Source organism: Bos javanicus, chromosome 3, assembly GCF_032452875.1.
Source record: "Bos javanicus breed banteng chromosome 3, ARS-OSU_banteng_1.0, whole genome shotgun sequence".
Lineage (NCBI taxonomy): Eukaryota > Metazoa > Chordata > Mammalia > Artiodactyla > Bovidae > Bos > Bos javanicus.
This window is the reverse complement of record NC_083870.1, coordinates 118,766,699-118,786,097: the sequence shown is the minus strand read 5'-3', so window position 1 is coordinate 118,786,097 and position 19,399 is coordinate 118,766,699. Positions and strand designations below refer to the sequence as shown.

Below are 19,399 nucleotides of genomic sequence, written 5' to 3'. Positions count from 1 at the left end.
GGTCCAACCCACAGACGTTTACAGTCCAAAGGAAAAATAATGCATGCAAACGACATTACACAACGGGGGGACTGTCGGGTGTCGAAAGAACATTATGCTGTTGCACAAAAAGTTCAAAGGAAAGATTTCTTCTGGCCGAGGGATCAAGGAGGCTTTGTGGAAGAGAAGGCATTTAAACGTGTCTTTAAGCATGAGAAATATGGGGATATATGTATATGTTTGTGTGCATTCCTTGTCCTCCCCACCACCCTGTTGACTCCTAGGGGTACGGGCACACAAAATCTAGATATTTTCATTAGTCTCTTGAGTGTTTTGAGTTGACATCAGAATACGTTCTTTTTTAAAATTCATTTTTAACTGGAGGATAGTCGTTACACAATGCTGTGTTGGTTTCTGCCATCCCGCAATGTGAATCCGTCATAAGTATAGTACGTCCCCTCCCTCGTGAGCCTCCCTCCCACCCCCTCACCCCGCCCCGCTAGGGTGTCACAGAGCCCTGGGCTGAGCGCTCTGTTACACGGCAGCTTCCCATGGCTGTGTGTTTCACGCATGGCAATGCGCTGTTTCAATCCTAGTGTCTCAGTTCGTCCCAGCCTCTCCTGCCCTTCTTGTGTCCACAGGTCAGTTTTCTATGTCTGAGTGTCCACTCCTGCCCCGCTAATAGGTTCATCAGCACTATTTTTCTGATGCTAGAGAAGACTCTCGAGTGTCCCTTGGACTTCAAGGAGCTCAAACCAGTCAATCCTAAAAGTCAACCCTGACTATTCACTGGAAGTGAAAGTCACCCAGTCGTGTCTGACTCTTTGTGACCCCGTAGACTATACAGTGCATGGAATTCTCCAGGCCAGAATACTGGAGTGGGTAGTTTTTCCCTTCTCCAAGGGATATTCCCAACCCAGAGATAGAATCCAGGTCTCCCGCATTGCAGGCAGATTCTTTACCAGCTGAGCCACGAGGGGAGCCCAAGAATACTGGAATGGGTAGCCTATCCTTTCTCCAGTGGATCTTCCCAACCCAGAAATCAAACTGGGGTAAGGGCTGATGCTAAAGTTGAAGTTCCAATACTTTGGTCACCTGATGACAAGAGCCGACTTATTGGAAAAGTCCCTGATGCTGGGAAAGACTGAAGGCAGGAAGAGAAGGGGATGACAGAGGATGAGATGGTTGGACGACATCACCGACTCAAATGGACCTGAGTTTGAGCACACTCTGGGAGATAGTGGAGGACAGAGGAGCCTTGCATGCTGCAGTCCCTGGGGTTGCAAAGAGTCAGACATGGCTCAGAGACTGAACAACAACAGCAATATATGTGTGTTAGTATGTGATACTGGTTTTTCTCTTTCTGACTTACTTCACTCTAAATAACAGGCTCTAGCTTCATCTAATTCACATTGAAGAAAGAACTCAAAACCTTGGTCCTCAAGATGCCAGGGTTACCCACTCATCTAACTAACTGCCTTAGAAGACTAAAAAAAAATCCACCTTCTCCTCATGGCATTTTCTTAAGAAGTGATTCAGTGAGAACCAGAGCTCCACAAAGAGGATATAGAAAAGTCATATCCTATCAGAGGTCTCTGGTCCCATTGCTAGAAACAGTTTAGGGCCCAAGAGGACAGGCAGGGGCTTGTCCGGCGTCCGCCTCAGGCCACTCCTACAGGAAGCCAGTGGATCAGGGCACGCTGGTGCCATTGACCTGACTGCCCGGTGGCCTGAGAATCCTGCAGGATGGCCCAAGACTCCACCTCACACAGACACGCGTGCTCCGCAGGACCAGTCTGGGTTAGAGCAGTGCCAGCCCTGACTGCTGCCACGTCTGCGTGCATCTTCCTCCGGCCTCCAGACATCACCCTCGGGAAGTGCCATGACGGTGGGCTTGCATTTTCAAGCAGTAATTGGCTATCAAGTCCCCTGTGAATCTGTTTCGAGAATAAAAGAATCTTAAAAAGCCAAGGTTCATCCTGGGAGCTGGAGTCTTTGTCTCGCCTCCTGCCCCCTGTTTTGGAGAGTGTTCCCGTCCGCGTCGTCCTCTGTGGGAAATGGATTGTTATCAAGAGGGCAGGCGCTGGAGAGGCCCTTCAAGGGCAGCAGACAAAACACAGCCTTTCACGGTGAGAAAGAGGATTTATGGGTGAAACGCAGCTATTCCAAGGCTCCTCAATAAAGATATACAACCTGAACAAAAGGTAAGTATTTCACTCAGCCTATGAAAGCCTGTGAAATTTATTTTTTGCAAGCTTTTACAGTCCATGGCCTTCCCATTCAATCTTGAATAATAGCACTGAATTGAGCTGTAAAAGCTTCCGAAGTTTGAAGCCTTTTGACAAGTTAATTTAGCAGTATGGTAAAAAGTTTTTCCCCAAGATAGAATAAAGCCATCATATCATGAATGTAACAGTCATCCTGACGAAAGAAAACACCATTAGGATTAGAAATGATGTGCTTTATGGAGATAGTTTGTGGTTTCGTGTAATCTACTATCAATATTTCAGGAGAAAGATGCTCTACTCCTCAGTCAGCTGGAAGTCAATATCTCCACTTAAAACCAACACCCAGGGGCCAGATCACATGTCTCTGTTATTGGAAAAATAACATTCTGTGCAGCTCTCCTTCCTGCACTTCTCTAGATGCTAATCGTGAGGGGGGTTGTGAGAGAGATATATATATATATAACAAGAGGTCCTTTTTCTGTTTCTAGAAAAAGAAAACAAGGAAAAGACAGAAGTGATGTTTTCTTTGTCTCTCCCCAACACACACAGCATCTGCCACCCACGCTTCTCCCCCAGCGGCTGGAAGTGGCTTTTCGTTGACCATTCAAAGTGAAACAGAATAAGCTGAGTCACTTTCTTAGATAAGAGGAAAGCCAGTTCTGTGTGGTGGTGGTGGTTTGTTTGTCGAAATGTAAGTCAGGAGCCCAAAGTCCAGGCCGGGGACGGTCCTCCGTTTCAGGAGACATGGACCGGAAAGGGAACAGCACTAACTGCCTGACCTTCGGCGGGGCGTCTTGGTGGTTGTTGCCGAGACTCTTCGGGGAAGGGTCGTTTGTGCCTATAAACAGGATGAATGGTACAGCTCTGGCTTTGTCATGATGGAGGAAAAAAGCCAGGAAAAATTAATTACATTTAACAAAGAAACGCTCGGATGCCATTTGGTCCTGTGCCCTGAATATAAATCTCCAAATGTTTCTCACTTGAATATTTTAGTGGGAAAATAAAATTAAAATTAAAAAAGCAGATGCCCTGTTATTGTGTTTACGTGGTGAACGCACCGGTTGCTTTGCAGCCCTCCTGGCTAGTCAGGCAAGTTTGGCGATGGTCTAGGGGTGTGAGTTCCCCAGGTTTCGGCTGGTGGGGTCTCGGGAGAGGCCTGAAGCTGCCATGTCAGTGTCCAAAGACAAAGTGCACGCCGTGCCCGAGCGGAAGGGGAAACCCTTCCTGGATGACTCTCACCTTTGGCCCAAAGAGCAGGGAGTGATATTTTCCTTTAGGAAGGGAAAGGTTATTTAATTATTCCTGTTTTACTGGAGCATTTTAGCAAGACAGTGCCCAACAGGTTGGGATTGAAGAGAGATTTAACAAAATTTATGGGCATGATTCAAAAAAAGAAAAGGCACGTGCTTTGAATCAGCTAGACCTGGGGGCAGACGCTCTCTCCACCTCGGTAGAGGATGCTCCCTGAATAATCCGCTGAGTGGGTACTCTCTGAGTGCCTACTATGTGCTGGGCAGTGTGCTAAGCGCTAGGGCTACATTTTGAGTGTGACAGACTTGTCTCCCCACGCCCACCCTCATCCGCGCCCTGCCCCCGCCACGGAGTTATAGTCCAGATGTGTGTCTGCAGGTGGGGTCTTCTTCTTCTTGTCTTAATTGTTATTAGAGTAGAGTTGCTTTAAGGACTGATGCCGAAGCTGAAACTCCAATATTTTGGCGACCTGATGCAAAGAGCCAATTCATTGGAAAAGACCCTGATGCTGGGAAAGATCGAGGGCAGAAGGAGAAGGGGATGACAGAGGATGAGATGGTTGGATGGCATCACCTACTCGATGGACGTGAGTTTGAGCAAGCTCCGGGAGATGGTGATGGACAGGGAGGCCTGGTGTGCTGCAGTCCATGGGGCCACAAAGAGTCGGACACGACTGAGCGACTGAACCTTGACAACAATAGTTGCTTTACTACATTGCGTTAGTTCCTCCTATACAGCAAAGTGAACCAGCTAGATATACATATACGCATCCCCTCTTTTTTTGGATATAGGCAGTTTCTCAGGTCACCAAGTCTGTCTGTCTTCATCCCCACTGCAGATAATAAGAATACCTGTCTGGGGAGGCTGCTGTAAGTCTTAAGTGGAAAAAGGTCAGTCTGTGTGCCTGGCACAAAGTTGCTGCACGAATGTCTGAAATACGATTAGATGGCTCAGTTGGCCCAAACTATAAACTGTGGCAACGTTTTGGGGGTCAAATGTTTAAAAGATGTGCAGAATAATAATCATTTTCACTGAAAAGTGAAATCATGATAAAACATCGTCTCTCCTAGTACATTTCTTTCTTCTAAACAAAAACCATGCAGCATGACATGGTCGCTGCAAGGTAAAGAGTTTGCCCACCTTTAGGTATTTATCTCAATGATCATTATGATGTGCTGAATTTTCTTTGGTGTCTACAAATAGCAACTACTTGTTGGTGAACCTGTAATTTGATTTTCATATAGAAATAACTGACTCCAACAGCATCCATATCCAAGACATTTATATTTAAGACTAATAGCCAATGAAATTTTATGAGTTTCAATTGTGCAAATGGATCCGCTCCTAAATGCAGTTAATACATAATGTACAAGTCTTGTCTTTTCGGGATCACAGAAACGATTTTGTCCACTCAGGATACATTTATTGAGGCCCCAGCAGCTGAGTGAGGTGGACAGAGTCCGTTCCAGGGAGCTTCTTGTCTGGTGTGGAAGACACGAATTGAGGAAATAACCACTGGCATTTAAATACTAATAATATCTTGAAAGAGAAAGGTTCTGGTCTTGAAATATCCTCCATAATTTTCTTATGTAGGTATGTATTTTATTTCGTGTATCCCTATTAAGTATTTCAAGCTTGCAGAAAAGCAGAAAGAATAGCAAACACGCGTTCAGACGTGCTCCTGCGTGTCTCCGTAACGGCTCGTTCCGCGTTGCTCTTGCCCAGGGTTCTGCTGTGCGGATGTGCTACCGTTTGTGTGTGCACTCAGGGCTCCGGAACTCTGAAATTTCTTTTGTGTCTACAAATAGAAACTACTTGTCAGTGAACCTGTAATTTGATTTTCATATAGAAATAACTGACTCCAGCAGCATCCATACGCGTTTATATTGAAGACTAAGAGGCAATGAAACTTTATGAGCTTCAGTTGTGCTCATGAAAGGCCTGAGGCCTGTGTCCAGCTTAGGGCCCAGACGGATGGAGCTGCTCTAAGCGAGCATGCGTGGATTCTCACGTGAGCGTCACTCAGGCGTAGATCTTCACGGGAGCATCACTCTCGTGTCTCTAGGAGAAACACTCAAAAGCGGGGCTGCTGGGTCACGTGGCAGGGGTATGTTTATCTTTAGAGAAAAAACTGCCAAGCAACCTTTCGGAGTGGCTGTACCATTCTGCATCCCCACCAGCCCATTGTGAGTGTCTTCACTGCTGAGCATCCTCGCCAGTGCTTATTATCTTCACTAATTTTCACTCACCACTCAGAGAGGTGTGAAGCGGTTCCTCACCGTGGTTTAATTTGCATTTCCCTCATGGTTAGTGATGCCAAATTTGTTGATGTTTTCCTTGACAGTTTATGCTTTTTTGTGTGTCCTAGAGAAGAAATCTTTATAAAAATTTTTTAAAAATCCATGAATTACAAAACTGGCCCACATTTACTGCTAAACTTTAAAGTTTTGCTTTTTACATACAGATTTTTTTTCTGCCAAGTTTAATTTTTGGTCGTGAGATAAGACTTGTATGTTTTTTTTTAGCATGGTTAACCAGTTGTCCCCTCCACTCCTCGGTAATGCAGTCGCTCTCAGAGATCAAATTCCTATAGCCCGTGTGTCACTGTCTGGACTCTACCCCGTTACACAGCTCTATCCCCCCAGGCAGTACCACATGGCTGAATTCCTAAAGTTTAGACGAGAGATCATGACACCAGGTAAACACAGCTTCCTCCACCACCATGTATTCATTAACATCGCCTTGCCTGCTCTCAGTTGTTTGCTATTCAATGGTTTTCAGAAGCAACTCGCCAAAAATTGCTCTTAAGTTACAAAAGACCCTGGCAAGAGGAGCCCATTTTCAGTCTTTCCATCCATTGACATGGTACTCATTTAAATTGAATCCAAAGGCCACTGAGTGAGACATATTATTATTTTATGTGCTGCACAGAGAGAAAAAGTGCTGCAGATTGATCTGTTACCCATGACACAGAGCAGAGCAGAGCAGAGCAGGTCAGGCGCTCAGTTGTGTCCGACTCTTTGCGACCCCATGAATCGCAGCACGCCAGGCCTCCCTGTGCATCACCAACTCCCGGAGTTCACTCAGACCCATGTCCATCGAGTCAGTGATGCCATCCAGCCATCTCATCCTCTGTCCTCCCCTTCTCCTCCTGCCCCCAATCCCTCCCAGCATCAGAGTCTTTTCCAGTGAGTCAATTCTTCGCATGAGGTGGCCAAAGGACTGGAGTTTCAGCTTTAGCATCATTCCTTCCAAAGAACACCCAGGGCTGATCTCCTTCAGAATGGACTGGTTGGATCTCCTTGCAGTCCAAGGGAATCTCAAGAGTCTTCTCCAGCACCACAGTTCAAAAGCATCAATTCTTTGGCACTCAGCCTTCTTCACAGTCCAACTCTCACATCCATACATGACCACTGGAAAAACCATAGCCTTGACTAGACGAACCTTTGTTGGCAAAGTAATGTCTCTTCTTTTGAATATGCTATCTATGTTGGTCATAACTTTCCTTCCAAGGAGTAAGTGTCTTTTAATTCATGACACAGAGTAAGGGAACATTAATTTAAAGACGTATCTGATTTTTTGAGATGTTAAAAAGGTGAAAAAAACGCATGTTTCAGAATTGATGAAATTTGGTGTACGTCTCCAGTTATCTGGTTCCTTATTAGATATTTCTCAATTAAGTTTCGCATGTATCAATAGATACATTAGGCACATTTTGCTGGATATATGCCTAGGAATCATAAGGTTTTTGCTTTATAAATGGAACTTTCCTTACAGTTCTGAGTGTTTCTTTCTACCTGGTATGCAGAGACACAGTTAAGTTTGATAAATGGATCTTATATCCCGCAATCTCATCAAGTTCTCCTACTAGTTCTAATAGTTTGCTTACAGGTGTTCTTGGAGTTATGTCTTAGGAATTGGTTTCTAACTCAATCCCATTGTAGTAAAAGAAGGTGGTCTATGTGGCCGGTTCTCTGGAGCTTGTTGAAATTTGCTACGTAGCTTAATGTGTGGCCATGATCAGTGTTTGTACATGTTCTACATGTACCTGAAAAGAATGTGTTTACTAATTTAGGAGGGCAGAATTCCTTTGCTATGGCATTTGTATAAACTTACTAATTTTATTATGCAAAACTTGCATCAGTTCAGTTCAGTTGCTCAGTTGTGTCCGACTCTCTGTGACCCCATGGACTGCAGCACGCCAGGCTTCCCTGTCTATCATCAACTCCCAGGGCTTGCTCCAACTCATGTCCACTGAGTCAGTAATGCCATCCAACCATCTCATCCTCTGTCGTCCCCTTCTCCTCCTGCCCTCAATCTTTCCCAGCATCAGGGTCTCTTCAAATGAGTCAGCTCTTTGTATCAGGTGGCCAAAACCTGGACTTTCAGTTTCATCTTCAGTCCTTCCAATGAATGTTCAGGACTGATTTTCTGGGTGGGTCTCCTTGCAGTCCAACAGACTCTCAAGAGTCTTCTCCGACACCACAGTTCAAAAGCATCAATTCTTTGGCGCTCAGCTCTCTTTATAGTCCAACTCTCATATCCACACACGACCACTGGAAAAACTACAGCTTTGACTAGACAGACCTTTGTTGGCAAACTTATATCACTGCTCTTTAATATGTCTAGGTTGGCTATAGCTTTTCTTCTGAGGAGCAAGCATCTTTTAATTTCATGGCTGCAATCACCATCTGCAGTGATTTTGGAGCCCAAGAAAATAAAGTCTGTCACCGTTTCCATTGTTTCCCCATCTCTTTGTCATGAGGTCGTGGGACTGGATGCCATGATGGGACCAGATGCCATGATCTTAGTTTTCTGAATATTGAGTTTTAAGCCAACTTTTTCACTCTCCTCTTTCACATTCATCAAGAGACTCTTTAGTTCCTCTTCACTTTTTGTCACAAGGGTGGTGTCATCTGCATACCTGAGGTTATTGATATTTCTCCCAGCAATCTTGATTCCAGCTTGTGCTTCATCCAGCCCAGCATTTCTCATGATGTACTCTGCATAAAAGTTAAATAAGCAAGGTGACAGTATACAGCCTTGATGTACTCCTTTCCTGATTTGGAACCAGTCTATCGTTTCATGTCCGGTTCTAACTGTTGCTTCTTAACCTGCATACAGATTTCTCAGGAGGCAGGTAAGGTGGTCTGGTATTCCCATTTCTTTAAGAATGTTCCACAGTTTGTTGTGATCCACACAGTAAAAGGCTTTGGCATAGTCAATAAGGCAGAAGTAGATGTTTTTCTGGAACTCTCTCTTGCTTTTTCTATGACCCAACGGATGTTGGCAATTTGATCTCTGGTTCTCTGTCTTTTCTAAATCCAGCTTGAACATCTGGAAGTTCTCGGTTCACATACTTTTGAAGCCTCACTTGGAGAATTTTGAGCATTACTTTGCTAGCGTGTGAGGTGAGTGCAATTGTGTGGTAGTTTGAACATTCTTTAGCATTGTTTTCCTTTGGGATTGGAATGAAAACTGACCTTTTCCAGTCCTGTGGCCACTGCTGAGTTTTCCAAATTTGCTGGCATGTTGAGTGCAGCACTTTCACAGCATCATCTTTTAGGATTTGAAATAGAGCAACTGGAATTTCATCATCTCTGCTAGCTTTGTTCATAGTGATGCTTCCTAAAGCCCACTTGACTTTGCATTCCAGGATGTCTGGCTCTAGGTGAGTGATCACACCATCATGGTTATCTGGGTCATGAAGATCTTTTTTGAATAGCTTTTCTGTATATTCTTGCCACCTCTTAATGTCTTCTGCTTCTTTAGGTCCATACCATTTCTGTCCTTCATTGTGCCCATCTTTGCATGAAATGTTCCCTTGGTATCTCTAATTTTCTTAAAGAGATCTGTAGTCTTTCCCATTTTATTGTTTTCCTCTATTTCTTTGCATTGATCACTGAAGAAGGCTTTCTTATCTCTCCTTTCTATTCTTTGGAACTCTGTATTCAGACGGGTATATCTTTCCTTTTCTCCTTTGGCTTTGTATATTAGAAGTTGTATATCAGTTATTAAAAGACTATTGTTCTCCAGTACTGTGAGTTTATAAGTTTCTCCTAGGAACTTTGAGGAGAAGGCAATGGCACCCCACTCCAGTACTCTCGCCTGGAAAATCCCATGGGCGGAGGAGCCTGGTAGGCTGCAGTCCATGGGGTCACTAGAAGTTGGACATGACTGAGTGACTTCACTTTCACTTTTCACTTTCATGCATTGGAGAAGGAAATGGCAACCCACTCCAGTGTTCTTGCCTGGAGAACCCCAGGGACAGGGGAGCCTGTTGGGCTGCCGTCTATGGGGTCGCACAGAGTCGGACACAACTGCCGCAACTTAGCAGCAGCAGCAGCAGCAACAGGAACTTTGAAAATTGTTGCTTTATATTTTTGGAAGCTATTATTCATTTGTGTGAATGAAAGTCGCTCAGTTGTGTCTGGATCTTTGCAACCCTATGGACTCTCATCTGCCGGGCTCCTCTGTCTGTGGAATTCTCCAAGTAAGAATACTGGAGAGAGTAGCCATTCTCTTCTCCAGAGGGTCTTCCCAATCAGAGATTGAACCAGGGTCTTCTGCACTGCGGGCAGATTCTTTACCGTCTGAACCAGCAGGGAAACCCTGCTTTACATTACTTGAAGGTTATTATTACCAGATGGAAAAACATTTAAACTGGTAATCTCCCTGAAGAATGTCCCTCTTGCCATTAGCAGTGGCCACTTTTATCACTAATGCATTCTTCCCTTAGGGTCAGTTTAACTGGTACTATAGTAACAGGGACTTCTTTTGATAAGTGTTGGCCTATGACATCATTTTTTGCCTCTGCCGACTCTCAGTTTTTAGCGTTTTCGTGTTTAGGGCCACCACGTGAAAAACATGTCGGAGACGGATCACGTTTTTAAAGCCAACCTGACAACCTGTCTTTAACTGGAGAATTTAGTCTGTTTCCGTTTGTTGTGATAACTGGTCCATTTGGACTTGTTCCCAGTGTTATTCTGGGTTTTCTGTTCAACTTGCTCTTCCCATGACTCTTTTCTTCTTCTTCCTTAGTATCTATTGGACTGATTTCTTTCCCGTTTTCTTCTTTTCTCCTCTCACCGCAGCATCCCGACTCCACTGCCGTGGAAGTGGTATACTCTAAGTCTTCACGTGTCTTCTTCAGATCTTGTAACAGTGCTTTCACTACACAAAATCTGACGCTCAGCCACTCTGACCACACCAGGATGCCGAAATGCCCAAGCTTCAGTGTCCCCGGCTGCCTGTCCAGCTGCCCGCACTGCAGCGCCAGAGAGCAGCTGTCATCTGAGGTTAAATCCTGGTTTGCTGCAGTGCACACCTGCATTGCCTCGCTCACATGTTTACAATTTCTTGCTCAGAATTTTCTTTTCAGCTGAAGCATGGCCTTGACCCGAGCAGGAAGCGGGGGCAGGCGGCCAGGAGGCCTGTGAAAGGGCTTCCCCGTGGCCTTTCCAACCATGAAAACTGTTACTCCACAGGTAACAGCTCTGGGAAGAGCTCTGTCATCTTCAGGATAAGTCCATCCCAAGCTTCAGTTCAAGTTCCTGCATGGAAAGAATGCTGCACTCCTAATCAGCAAACATTTCTTTTGGGGCATATACGGAACACTGACAAACTCTGGCCATGGCCACATACTGAGCCTCGAAGCAAAACCTTTCCCAGTCCTGTGAAAGGAACTGGGCAAAGACCACAGGTGGGCCTGCAAACCCAGAGCCCTGTGGGAGAGACTTGGGGTGTGAGGAAGAGTGCCCTGTGGCCCCGAGACTCGGAGCCTTCTGGATCGTTTCCAGCTCGCCCCCCTCTGGGAGCCATGGCAAGTCTGGCCCATCCGTCGTGCGCTGCCAGCCACTGTCTCCATATTTCCAGGGGAAGTCCTGCGAATCTGCAAGTTCCAGCTTCCGCTGTCCTTGCCAGGACCCGAGTGGCGGAAGGGGACTGCCCTCCCTCCCCTGTTCACACGCCCCTCTGCTGCTTCTCTGCCTGGACCACAAGAACCAACTCCTGCCACAGGAGCTGTCAGCCCACTGCCCAGCCCACACGTGGAGCTGATCTTCACTCTAGAAGCCAAGAGGGCAGATGAGGGGGCTCTTGAGCTGGGCAAGGGGGGCCACCATCCCAGTTGAGGCCTCAAAGACCCCTCCTCCTGCACAGGCGAAGACACTCCTTTCAGGAGACCGCAGAGGCTGAGGTTCTGGGCACACTTTCTCAGCACCCTCTGCACTCAGGATCCCTTCCTCCCCGACCAGGCCTTTGGCTTTAGCAACAGAAACTTGAATGGGAGTAAGTCAGCCTCCCTGGTAATTCAGCCCGCTGTACTCAGAGGTCATGCTGATTTTTCAGGACAGTTTGCCCTCCAACCACAGACGCTGTGGCCATTTTCCAGTGTGGCCTTCTGCCCCAGGCGTCCTCTGACTGGTTGGCCTTTTGTTTTCTTTCTTCCAGGGCTTCTGCTGCAGCCAATAACCATGAAATCAACTCCATCATCCTTAAAATTGCCCTTTGCGCCCCATCTTCCAGGCACTGGGTGTGGTGGTTTAGTTGCTAAGTCATGTCCGACTCTCTGTGACCCCATGGACTGTACCTTACCAGGCTCCTCTGTCCATGGAATTTTCCAAGCAAGAATAATGAAGTGGCTTGCCATTTCCTTCTCCAGGGGATCTTCCCGACCCAGAGATCGAACCCCTGTCTCTTGTGCTGCAGGCAGTCTCTTGCAATACACACGGATTCTTTACCGACTGAGCCACCAGGGAAGCCCCTCCAAGCACTGGAGCCCCGCACTACTCAGAGCACTCGCCTCCTCTTTGGTCTGTGTTCACCCACTTGGGAGGCCAATTTAGTAACTGTGATGCATGGACTCACAAGGGTTACGCTGCCCCATGTCCCTCCAGCAATGAGGCCCTGTCCTGAAAGGCAGCTTCACAGGACAAGTTCTGGTGTCGCATCTCCAGTTGGGACTCCATCTGTCCCTCAGACAAGGATTCAAGCACATGTAGCTTATCTGGGGAGATGACCCCCTGGGCACAGGACAGGGGAGCAGGAGCCTGAGAGAGGGAAGGGAGGAGACTAAGATAGGGTATCTGAAGGCACAGCTTTGGACTACTGGGGCTTGTCCTGATGGGGCCCCTGGAAGTTGCCTAGAGCACCCCACAGACGGCCCCTGCAGGGAGAGGAGCCCAGCGTTACCCACTCCTCTTGGTCACTGGAAGGCTGGCCCAGGGCGCCATGTCCTGCCACGTGCAGGCTGCCCTCGGGCAGAAGGCAGCAGGTGCAGCAGTGGGACTCCTGGGTGCTGGTGGTCCCGAGCCTGAGCACCCAGGGCCGTGTGGGTGGGGAGTTACACACGATGGCTGATCTAATATCCTTGCTGAGTTCTGTCAGTGAGCCTTGCCTTGGTAGATGCTCTCAATGTTTGTCTGGGAAATGTCATGATTTTACCCTCATCACTGAATGAAAGGTTCACTGGCCCAGAATTCTAGGCTAACCTGTATTTTCTCTTCGCACTTTGAACACTTGGGTTCTAAGATGTCCAGAAGGCTGCTGTTGACCCAGCTGCCAGAGCACAGGAGGGAATCTGCTGTTCCTTTCGGGTGCTTTTTATTATTATTTCTAAGTTGAGGATAATTGCTTTATAATATTATATTTCTGCTTCTAAGTCGCCTCAGTCGTGTCCAACTCTGTGCAACCCCATAGACAGCAACCCACCAGGCTCCCCTGTCCCTGGGATTCTCTAGGCAAGAACACTGGAGTGGGTTGCCATTTCCTTCTCCAATGTATGAAAGTGAAAAGTGAAAGTGAAGTCACTCAGTCATGTCTGACTCTTAGCGACCCCATGGACTGCAGCCCACAGGCTCCTCCATCTATGGGATTTTCCAGGCAAGAGTACTGGAGTGGGGTGCCATTGCCATACATTAACATGAATCAGCCATAGGCATACATATGTCCCTTCCCTCTTGAACCTCCCTCCCTTCTCCCACCCCATCCTACCCCTCTAGGTTGTCAAGAGCACCGGATTTGAGCTCCCTGCCTCATGCAGCAAATCCCCCCAGGTGTCTATTTTACAGATGGTAATGTATACGTTGTGAAGAAGAACTAAAGAGCCTCTTGATGAAAGTGAAAGAGAAGAATGAAAAAGTTGGCATAAAGCTCAACGTTCAGAAAACTAAGATCATGGCATCCAGTCCCATCACTTCATGGCAAATAGATGGGGAAACAGTGGCTGACTTTATTTTTCTGGGCTCCAAAATCACGGCAGATGGTGATTGCAGCCCTGAAATTAAAAGATGCTTGCTCCTTGGAAAGAAAGTTATGACCAACCTAGACAGCATATTAAAAAGCAGAGACATTACTTTGCCGACAAAGGTCCATCTAGTCAAGGCTATGATTTTTACAGCAGTCATGTATGGATGTGAGAGTTGGACTATAAAGAAAGCTGAGCACCGAAGAATTGATGCTGTTGAACTGTGGTGTTGGAGAAGACTCTTGAGAGTCCCTTGGACTGCAAGGAGATCCAATCAGTCCATCCTAAAGGAGATCAGTGCTGGGTGTTCATTGGAAGGACTGATGCTGAAGTCCAACACTCTGGCCACGTGATGGGAAGAACTGACTCACTGGAAAAGACTCTGATGCCGGGAAAGATTGAAGGCGGGAGGAGAAGGGGACGACAGAGGAGGAGATGGTTGGATGGCATCTTCAACTCAATGGACATGAGTTTGAGTAAACTCTAGGAGTTAATGGACAGGGAGGCCTGGTGTGCTGTAATCCATGGGATCGCAAAGGGTCGGACATGACTGAGCAACTGAACTGAACAGAACTGACGTACTCCTTTCTGGGTTTGGAAGCAGTCTGTTGTTCCATGTCCAATTCTAACTCTTGCTTCTTGACCTACATACAGATTTCTCAGGAGTCAGGTCAGGTGGTCTGGTATTCCCATCTCTTGAAGAATTTCCCACAGTTTGTTGTGATCTTTCGCATTAGCATTGAGCAATAGCACCACAGTATGAAAAGCGTGTAATTACTGTTATTTCCCATCTCCAGGACTTGGAGGACTTCCTGAAGCTGAGGATCCTCTTCATCAGTTCTCACAACCCCTCTGGCAGAATCTCGCCCCTCCTCCACTCTCCGCCACTGGAACGCCTTGCAGTGGATCAGGTGCCCCAGAAGAGCTGGAGTCAGGATGCTCATGCAAACATTTCACTGGGGAACTTCTCGGTGGCAGCACGGTGGGGCAGGAGAGACACTCGGCAGCCTTGTGATTCAGGCTCAAGCCTCAGCTCAGCCCAATTCCATGGGGAACTCAGGGGGAGCTGGCCTTTTCTACCACTATCAATCAGACATTGGCCTTTTGCAGCGGGGTATCCCCTCTTGGGGGAAGGGGGTGACCTCCCAAGCACTTCCAGGTGAGGCAACTCCTTTTGCCGGAGGACAGCACTCTGCAGAAGGATGCGGCTGGGAGCCGTCAGCAGACCACTCCTCCAGCAGCTGGGGCTGGGCACGTCCGGGGAAGAGGAGAGGGGCTCATGGCATCATTACAGCCCCTCTCCCCCGGAACCTCTACTTCCATCTCTTCTCGCTGGCCTGCTTTGGGATAGCTTCCTCAGAGCTGTCTTCCAGTTTGCTAGCAATGTTTTCTGTTATTCTAACATGCTTTTTGTCTTCCCCACTGAATTTTTAATTTTAATGACTTCACTCTGCGTGTCTGCAAGTTTTATGTGGTTCTTTCAAAAATTCATCTTGTCTTGTTCTTTTGTTACTTATTCAATTCTTCCTCAATTTCCTTAGTGATCTCTCATAATGTGTGTTAAACTCTCCTCTCTGACCGCAGTTCCTCGGTGGAAGTACGATCTTTCTGTCTATTATCCTGCTGACTGTTGTCCATGGTTGAACTAGTCCCTTTGGGTTTTGTAATTTTAGGTTGTGAGCTCATTTCGATGAGGCTTGGTCTGTGGGTTGCAGCGTTTCCCTGGCTAGAGCTGTCAGCTTCTACCAGGCACTCCTGAGAGTACCCCATCCCTGGACTAGTTTTTATGTGACCTTTTGGGCCTGAGTTCCCAGATCCTGAAGGTGGTGTGAATTCAAACCTGAAAGGGGAAGTCCTGTGGCAAGTTCCCAGGGGAGCCCTTTCCCTATTGAGAGCCAAGGTGAAAAGAGATACTCTTCCTGGTCTGTTCCAGTGGGCAGATTTCTTCCGAGTCTGTCCTTTCACCCAGGATGCAGAGCTTGAAAACCCCAGGTCCGTACAAGGACCTCACACCCGACTCCACAGCTGGGCATCAAGACCCAAGCCCTGGTTAGAGCACCCAGCAAAGGGTCCTCCTGACGAAGACATCACTGAGGAGACTGCTCATCCACGTCTCCTTCTTCACAGCTGCCCTCTGGGATTCCCTTTACTTTCTCGTGCACTTGGCTCTGGGTTTTTAAAAGCCTTATCTTCGAGACAGCCTTCCTAGGTTTCCTGCAAGGAGACTCTTTCCAGGCTGTCTGAGTCCTGCTCTCTGCCCTTTCCTCCACTGCTGAAATTAAACTGCAAGGAACAACATCTTTCCATGGCCTTCCACATCTCCAGTGCTTTCTGCCCCTAACCCGAGCCCGCCCGTCGATGCAGTTCACAAAACCCCCAGTTCCTCTGCTCGGCCCTTCTTCTAGCTCTCCCCACTTCCTGTCCCATCCAGCTGGACCCCATGGTGAATCACACCCCCAGTGTGGCCAGCACCCAGGGTCCCCATTCTCTGGCTCTTCATCCCAGCCACCGACCCTTCATCCGTCCAACTGTGCACCTTCTTTGCATGTAGCTTCTGAGTTAACAGAACAAACAAAGGGCCTGCTGCCATCAAACACACACACTACCTGAGGCTTCAGCCAGGCCCTTGACACCACTTGGCTATGCCTTCCAGCCCCCTTTCCAGCACCCACTCAGGCTGCTTCTGACACACGGGGCTCGCAGCAGGCATGAGTGCTGCTGCATGCTGCTACTATTGCCAGCCTGCACTGGTTCCTGTCTCTCAGCTGTGACCTTATCTACTATACAGTCAAGATGCCATCCCCAGCCTCCCACCCCCACACCTAGAAACATGTCTCTATCCTTGTACCATAAAGAAGGCTGAGTACCGAAGAACTGATGCTTTTGAATTGTGGTACTGGGGAAGACTCTCGAGTGTCCCTCGAACAGCAATCAATCCTAAAGGAAATCAACCCTGAATATTTGTTGAAATGACTGATGCTGAAGTTGAAACTCTAGTACTTTGGCCCCCTGATGCGAAGAGCTGACTCATTGGAAAAGATCCTGATGCTGGGAAGGATTGAAGGCAGGAGGAGAAGGGGACGACAGAGGATGAGATGGTTGCATGGCATCCCTGACTCAATGGACACGAGTTTGAGCAAGCTCCAGGAGACAGTGGAGGACAGAGGGGCCTGGGTGTGCTGCAGTCCATGGGGTCGCAGAGTCAGACATGACTGAGTGACTGAACAACAACAGCAAATCCATTCACACCCTTTCCTCTTTGTCTTTGGAGTCTCCTTCTGGTCAAGGCTTTTCCTGCCTGGGCTTTTCGGTCCTTCTCTTTGACCAGAGAAGAGGGGCCCCTGACCTGGACTCACACTCTCCAAGACCCCCTCTGCCCCTCCTCCAGCAGGTCTTACCCCCAGAGTGGGAAGTGTGTGGGGCGGGGTGCTGGTTCCCACCTGGGGCCCAGGCTCCCCGTTCCAGGTCTGGTTCTAGTAACTGGAGCCTCAGATTCCCCGTCCAAATGGCAGAACCCATTCCTGCAGCCACGCAGGGGCCTCTTCTGCAAGGGAGCACTCGCCCCTGTCCTGCCCTCAGCAGATAGTTCTGGCCAGTGGGACAACACAGCCTGGCGTCGACCCTCCCTACTTCCCAGCCCCCTGTCCCCAGCCCCTCTTTGCATCACCCCAGACCCCTGGGATCATGGCTCCAAGCAGCTGCTGGTGCTCAAGCCCTGTGTTAGGCTCTGCTCTGGGGGACCTAGGCTAAGACCCTCAGCAGTTAAACCCCTCCAAATGCCCTCATGCTCAAATGGATTTTCTCATCCCCCATTCACTCACCTGCAATGGCATCTCACGAGAACCCCTTCCAGGCGCCCCTACCTCCGGCCTCTGGGTCCCCTTCTTCCTCCTGCTGTTTACATGCAACCCTCCTGCCCACCCCCTCCTGAGCCTCCCTCCTCCTATGACTGCACCTGCCTCCACACTGCCGACCTCCAGATTGTATCTCAAAACCTGAGACAGCTACAGACAAACACGGAAGATGGGGTAGCCCTCTCTGGCAGGTGTCGATGGGAGGGACCTGGCGAGGTCTCCTCCACCCAACAACGATCAGAGCCTGACGCCTGGCTGGGAGGAGCCCAGCGGCCTGGCACACTGTCAGGCCGCAGAGAGAGGTGCCTGGAAGAGACGGAGTCCTCAGGGCTGGGGGACGAAACTTGAGCCCACCCCCTAGGACCCCTGCACACACCGCCCTCTCCAACTTGGCAGCTTCTCCCACCTGTCCTGCAGTCCTGCGCACCACTGACTGGCCTGACAGAGTCTCTCAGCTACTTGCCCCACATGTTTCTGGGTTAATTTCATGTCCTTTTGGAGAATCTTTTTTTTTTTTTTTACATGGAAGTAATCCATGTGCACTGGAGAATTCAGAAAGGCTAGGATGAGCAAATGGAGAGCAGCACCTTGTGTGAAGCAAGCCCTGGAACTCTGATGGATGTCTTCCTGTCTCCTCCGTGTCTACACACGCTCGTGTTTATAAAACCTGTACTGAGCTGTGATGATGTTTCAAGCTCTTCCTTGTCACTTAGAACTATCGTGTGAATTTCTTTCCATGGTATTAAGTCCCCTATTTTTGTAAACTTGGAGACATACAGATATCCATATATCTTCCAATCACTGTTGGATGCTTGTAGGTAAGTCTTTATCAACATCCACATTTATTGTGTTAGAATGAAGCTCTAGAGGTAGGGGGTCACAAGATGGAAAATATGCAAAACGTTCCGGTAAAATAACTAGTGTGTCTAGTTAAGTACCGGTCTGAAGGTTTCTGCCCGTTGACACGTGCTGTCAAGGTGTAACAGCGCCCACTTCTTGGCATTTGGTGTCATAAAACAGGTAGATAGGGCACCAGACTTCTCTTATTGTTAGGAAGTGGGGTGTTTCATCATGTTCACAGGGCATTTCTCCCTTTGTGCTCCCTCTTCATGTCCCAGCCCACCCTACTCTTGGAATGTTCATCTTTGTCTCTCTTCTTGAATGCAGCGTACCTGTGAAGGAGACCAGGCTTTCCTGAGACACGATGACCTTCCCCAGTCATTCGTCTGTTAAGCTAATTTGTCTTTTTACGCACCGGGAGTCCCCTCTCCTCCCTTTACTCCAGCCCCGTATCGGGGCCGTACTGCCTTCAACGCTCTTCCTTTTGAGGTTAAGATCTCTGTGACGGGCACAGCTCTTAAATCTCAAGAGTTTTGCTCAGTGTTCACCCCGTGTGACTCCCAGCCCAGTAATGTGTCTCCACCGCTTCAGAGAGTGCTCTTATGCCTGGTTCTCAGCTGGTCCCCTGTCTGCCCCACCACAGAACCAGGCTCCTGACTGCCAGCCTCATAAACAAGGAGTGGTTCCCGAAGTTCATGTTAATGGAGTCATGTAGTATCTAATCTTCTGATCAGATGTTTTTTACCACGTTTTTGACATCCATCTATCTGTGATCTGTGTCAGTAGTTCATTCTTTTTGTTACTGAGTAATATTCCCTTGCAGGAATATGCCCCAATTGAGATTTTATCTAGTTCCTTGCCGATGATACCCCAAATTATAATTGTAACATAGTCAAATTTATCAACATTTCCCTTTACAACTGTTGGCAGTGTCCTATTCTGTAACCCTAGAGAGATGTCAACTAACAACTTTTTCTTAATACTTCTATGGCCTTTATTTT

At 47.9% G+C, this 19,399-nt stretch overlaps 1 long non-coding RNA gene across 1 annotated transcript; it reads left to right on the top strand.

Annotated features, from left to right (window-relative positions):
• The first annotated feature begins 514 nt into the window (after positions 1–514).
• LOC133244962 (uncharacterized) lies at positions 515–17,619 on the top strand. The gene is made up of 3 exons (XR_009735570.1): positions 515–620; positions 1,369–2,183; positions 14,502–17,619. It is a non-coding gene; the product is annotated as an uncharacterized LOC133244962 (long non-coding RNA).
• Positions 17,620–19,399: the final 1,780 nt, after the last annotated feature.